The sequence below is a fragment of the Portunus trituberculatus genome, chromosome 18 (assembly GCF_017591435.1).
Source record: "Portunus trituberculatus isolate SZX2019 chromosome 18, ASM1759143v1, whole genome shotgun sequence".
Taxonomy (NCBI): Eukaryota; Metazoa; Arthropoda; class Malacostraca; order Decapoda; family Portunidae; genus Portunus; species Portunus trituberculatus.
The window spans coordinates 615001-620000 of NC_059272.1; the positions used below are offsets into that span (position 1 = coordinate 615001).

At 51.1% G+C, this 5000-nt stretch overlaps 1 protein-coding gene across 1 annotated transcript in view; it reads left to right on the forward strand.

The window, feature by feature from the left end:
- The first annotated feature begins 1046 nt into the window (after positions 1–1046).
- The window catches only part of LOC123505872, a 53964-nt gene continuing 50010 nt past the window's right edge, over positions 1047–5000 (forward strand). Inside the window, exon 1 of the mRNA XM_045257684.1 lies at positions 1047–1518. The gene's annotated coding sequence lies outside the window, so the exon portion shown is untranslated. The remainder of the gene's footprint in view (positions 1519–5000) is intronic.

Sequence of the window (5000 nt, forward strand, 5' to 3'; positions counted from 1 at the left end):
AAGGATAGTAGAGTGCTGGATAGACAAGGGCTGGCAATAGGGAATATAACCATTCTATCCCTGTTATCTCTTACATATCGCCTCAGTGCAGATGCCTCGTGTCTCTCTGTATGGAGCAAAGGCAACGATTCTCAGCAGTGCATGAGCCTTGTCACGGAGTGCTGTGCCTCTCAGACGAGCGTGGAGCGAGGGACGTGGGGCGTGGGCTGGTTCACCCTCATGGCACTCTCAAAGGAGGCAGTCAAGGGTTGTTAGTCCCATCACCACCACTCCTCCATCTTAAGTGTCTTGGTCTCTCGGTCTCTTACAGTCTTGTCTTGCTCTGTGTGTGACTCCAGGTTACTGCTACACTGTTCTGAAGGGAGTCTCGGGTTCAGTGTTAGTCTCATCAGTAGGCTGCCACTACCCCGTGTGTGTGTCTCCGCTTCTTCAGCCTCCCTCGCTGTGTTGTGCAGTATGTGACTGTGTGTGTGTTGCTACTTTCAATGGAATCTCGTGGTTATTGTTCCCGTGAGCTTGATAATGACGTCTCCCTCCATCCTTCCCTCCTCTCCTTCCCTCCCTCTCTCCCTTCCTCTTTCCAGGAAGCAGCGCCAAAACTCGGCCACTGGGTTGTCTGGCGTCTTGTAAAAAAGAATGAATGAATAAAGAAAGAAATAAAGAAGAAAGTGAAGGTCTTAACAAGCGTTCATCCTTTAAGGGACGTGTTCTGAACGGAAGACTTCCTCTGAATTGTTTTCCGTGTCTTGCACACTCGCCTGCTGAGAACGAGAGGGAATGTAAGGGTGTTTATGTCCATCAGTTTGTTTGTCTATATGGAGACAGACCGATACATGTTATCAAATGCATATAACGCCTCAGTTTCCAAAAGTACAAAACTAGCAAGAGTAGTTACAGTGACGGCACGGGTCACTGCTAGGCCGTTGTCTCTGTAACAGTGAGTGCCGAGTGAATGTTGAGTGGTGAGTAGTGAGTGAGCGCCGGTGAGAGCCTTGCGCCGTGACAATGGGGAAGTAAGCTTCATCTCATGACTGTTTACAGCGGCGAGTGTAATGTGCTGCTCCGCGGATGTCAGGGAGACGAGACGGCATGGCGCGCGCCGCTGCCTGACGCACGACTGCCGCGTTGATCACTGACGCGACCCGGGAGACGAGCTCCTCTCAGCCCCTCCGACACGCCCCGCCCTGTTCACGCCGTCCAGTTCACGCCCTCGTCACTCCGCGAGCAGGTGTCTGTGTCCGTCACGCGAGCGGCCCAGTGAAGGACGACCGGGTTATATAAAGGCGGCGAGTGTCCATGTGGAGAGTGTAGTGTGGCGTGGCGAGTGGTGGCGAGCGGCGCGGTGTGAGGCTGTGTGAGGCTGTCAGGCCCTGTCTGCTGCTGCTGCTGTATTAGTGCTGCTGCTGCCGTGCTTGTCTGTCACGTCCCCACAGCATCCATCCATCCATCGGTCTGGGAAGCATCACTACACGCGCACGCACACACGCACGCACCTCGCCGGCACCTGTCAACACACGTGTGAGTACAAAACATCCACGCGCGCGCCGCCCTTGTGTTGCCCCTGTAGAGAGAGAGAGAGAGAGTGCCGCAGTGTGTCAGCCGTATAAGCCTCGAGGGGCGGAGCGGGGCGGGGCGGGCGGGGGCGGGACACTACAGCATCGGGAAAGCAGAGGAAAGGTCACGTTATGCTTGAGGCTCCCGGCGGGCAGGTCAGTGGGGCACTGCAACGGGAGCCACCCCAATACACCCACACCCCGCGCCCCCACACCTCCCCCACACCACCCCCACCCTTCCCTCGTCTCTTAAGGATAGTAATGGCAGTGGTTGTGGGTAGGAAAAGAGAGAGAGAGAGAGAGAGAGAGAGAGAGAGAGAGAGAGAGAGAGAGAGAGAGAAAGCCTATTGTGTACTTTTTTCTCTCTCTCTCTTTATGTTGCTTCCTGTCTGTTTTATGTTGTTATCACCGTTATCAGTAGCAGTAATAGAAGGAGGAGAAGGAGGAGGAGGAGGAGGAGGAGGGAGAAATATAAAGAAAAACAAACAACAATAGACCATTTCGTTCGTATTAAGATGGAGGAAACAATTTAAGCAGAATAAGAAGACTAGCTGACGAGGAGAAGGAAGTAGGAGGAGGAGAAGGATGTAGGAGGAGGAGGAGGAGGAGGATACAGAAGCAGTAGGAGTGATAAGAACCGTAATATGATCATTAAACTACCACCACCACCACCACCACCACTACTGTTACCACCCGAGTCACCACCAATCTGTCATGTTGCCTCTGCTTTAAACTAACGCCGGTACACACGCCTCGAAAAATCCACACGTCTTGTTTCCAGGCCTCCAAGGTGCGGGACGGCGCTGCTGTGAGGCTTTGTTCTCACGGCACAGCAAAACAGCAAACCTGAGCACAGACAGGGCAGCACACCACAGCCCAGAACAACAGAAAACACCACACCACACCAGACAGGACAGTACAGCACACCACACCACAACACAGCACAGACAAGAGAAACAGAACAGCACAGCACAGGACAAACAGGATAGGACAGACAGCACAGACAGGACAGCATATCACACCACAGATAGGACAGCACAGCACACAGCACAGCACACCACAGACAGGAAAGGCAGGACAGCCAGGAGAGACAGCACACCACACCACACCACAGACAAGACAGCCAGGAGAGACACCACACCACACCACACCACACCATAGACAAGATAGGCAGGACAGCACAGACAGGACAGCCAGGAGAGACAGCACAGACAGCACAGCCAAGACAGACAGGAAAGACAGGTGCATAAACTTTGAACTCCTGCTGTCCTATATTTCTTTCCTTCTTGACACTCACTCACTCTCATTCCTTTTCTCTCTCGCTCTCTCTCTCATCCTGAACCACCACACACACACACACACACACACACACACACACACACACACACACACACACACACACACACACACTCCTCTCTATTCATGAACCAGCTCACGCACTCACACACTTTCTCACACTCATCCTTTCATGGACCAATTCACTCACACGCTCACTCACTCTCCTCGTGGACCAGCAAACACACACACACACACACACACACACACCCGGTAGCTCAGTGGTTAGAGCGCTGGCTTCACAAGCCAGAGGACCGGGGTTCGATTCCCCGGCCGGGTGGAGATATTTGGGTGTGTCTCCTTTCACGTGTAGGTGCTGTTCACCTAGCAGTGAGTAGGTACGGGATGTAAATCGAGGAGTTGTGACCTTGTTGTCCCGGTGTGTGGTGTGTGCCTGGTCTCAGGCCTATCCGAAGCTCGGAAATAATGAGCTCTGAGCTCGTTCCGTAGGGTAACGTCTGGCTGTCTCGTCAGAGACTGCAGCAGATCAAACAATGACACACACACACACACACACACACACACGCTCTCTCGTAATACTGAATTGTTTACTCTGGACCGCCGCCCCGCCCGAACAAACACGCCACGGAACGCTTTGCCATACTATAACTACTCGATATTGGCGTGTTCAAAGCCTCTCCTTCATTGGTGGCCGCTCTTTGCATCCTTTTATCTCAGGCTTGTCTTGTAAGTCATCCCCTGAACGCTCCACCAGTCTCCCAACCCGCCCACCAGCCCTACCCTGCCCACTCCTTCCCACCAACCGACCCCTCGTCCCTTACTGCTCTTATTATTAGGCTCGTATTCTCAAACACTTTTATGTTTCACCTCCACTATTTCAAGAGGGTTTATTTTAACTTACACGAATTTTTTAAGGTGTTTTTACGGTTCTAGAGGCAGATTGACAAGATTTCTACATTACGAACTAGAGAAACATTCATGAAAACCCCGCTAATCATCTCTGTGGCCTTGCAAAATAGTCGTAGTGAGAGAGCAGACAGTAAAGTGTTTCTGAACTATATAGTCCCGTATTGTGAATGGTTTGGTACCCTCACCATCTCGACTAGCTGTGTTTTCAAGGCGGTTTCTTGTGTTAGCAGTGTGGGATTCTTGTTCATCTGTCACTAGAACCGTAAAAAATCACATTGAAGAAATCCGTGTGACTGAAACTGCAACCTTTTGGAAGTAATGAAGGTGTGACTCAGTGTTTCAGAGGACAGCTTTTTAGATCCGTACTCTGAAACACTTTGCTCTCCCACCACAACTATTTTCCAAGGCCACAGAGATGTCAAGCCGTGATCTCAAGTCTGTTTCTTCTGTCAGTAGTGTGAAAATCATGTTCATCTGTCACTAGAACCGTAAAAGCACCCTGAAACATCTGTGTAACTACAAATACTCTAGAAAATAGTGACGGTACAGAAGCGTTCCGAACCCTCAGCCTGATCAGCGTGGTCTCAAGTCTGTTTCTTCTGTCTGTAGTACGAAAATCATGTTCATTTGTCACTAAAACCGTAAAAGCACCTTAAAACATCCGTGCAACTACAAAAAGACGCTTTGGAAAGTCGTGACGATACAGAAGCGCTCCGAACCCTCAGCCCTTAGCTGGTGGCGGCGGAGACTGAAAGTCAACACGGAGGGGGAAGAAGGGTGCGCCAGACTGCCTCGCCGCCTCGCCTTAGCTAAACATCCCTGCTGCTTTATTACCTTGCCAATTTTTGAGGAGTGTAAAGGTGTGTGGGCAGCGAACACCCGCCAGCCAGCCAGAGGGCGAAGGGTGCGCTGGTGTAGGTTAGAGAGGACAGAAATGAGTGGGAGTATGAAGGGAAGGAACGGAGAGAAGAGGGAAGGAGGGATGGAATACTGGTTGACTCATTGGGTGGGTGGATGAATGGATGGTTGATAGCGCAGTGGGTAATCAAATGTTTGTGTGGTTGACAAGAAGGATGACTAGACAGACAGATAGATAGATGTAAAGCATATCCACTTAATAGATAGGTGAATGGATGAAGAACTGCTTAGACAATGAACGCATACAAGTGTTGGTTACAAAGGACGGATATAGATGGGACAGATGGACGGAGAGGGAGTTGAGTTAGGGGAACTGGGGAGACA